Below are 560 nucleotides of genomic sequence, written 5' to 3'. Positions count from 1 at the left end.
CATTACACCAAACAAGCAGAATACACATTACTTTCAAGGACATGTAGAACAGTCACCTAAACCAAATGCAGGTCCATCAAACAAGTCTCAGTAAATTTGAAAGAACCAAAAATCATATAGAGTATATTCTCTAAGTACAACATAACTAAATTAGAAATCAGTAACAGATAGACTGTTTGGATTTTGTGGAAAATCCAAATCCACCAAATATTTGAAATCAAACAATTTACTTATAAATAACTCAAGTCAAAGAAGAAATATCAATGGTAATTAGAATGAAATTTGAGCTCAATTAAAATAAAAACTCAGCATATCAAAATTTATGGGATGCAGCTAAAGCAGTGCAGGTAAATATATAGCTACAATCACCCCAATACCAAGACCAGACAAAGATACAACAAAAATAGAGAGAACTACAGGCCAATATCTCTGATGAGCATAGATAGCAAAAACTCTCAACAAAATATTAGCAACACATATTAGCAATACAGTAACACACAAAAAAATTATACACCATGATCAAGTGGGATTCATCCCAGGGATGTAAGGATGGTTCAACA

The sequence above is a fragment of the Galeopterus variegatus genome, unplaced genomic scaffold, assembly GCF_000696425.1.
Source record: "Galeopterus variegatus unplaced genomic scaffold, G_variegatus-3.0.2 Scaffold6439, whole genome shotgun sequence".
NCBI lineage: Eukaryota > Metazoa > Chordata > Mammalia > Dermoptera > Cynocephalidae > Galeopterus > Galeopterus variegatus.
This window is presented reverse-complemented; position numbering follows the sequence as displayed.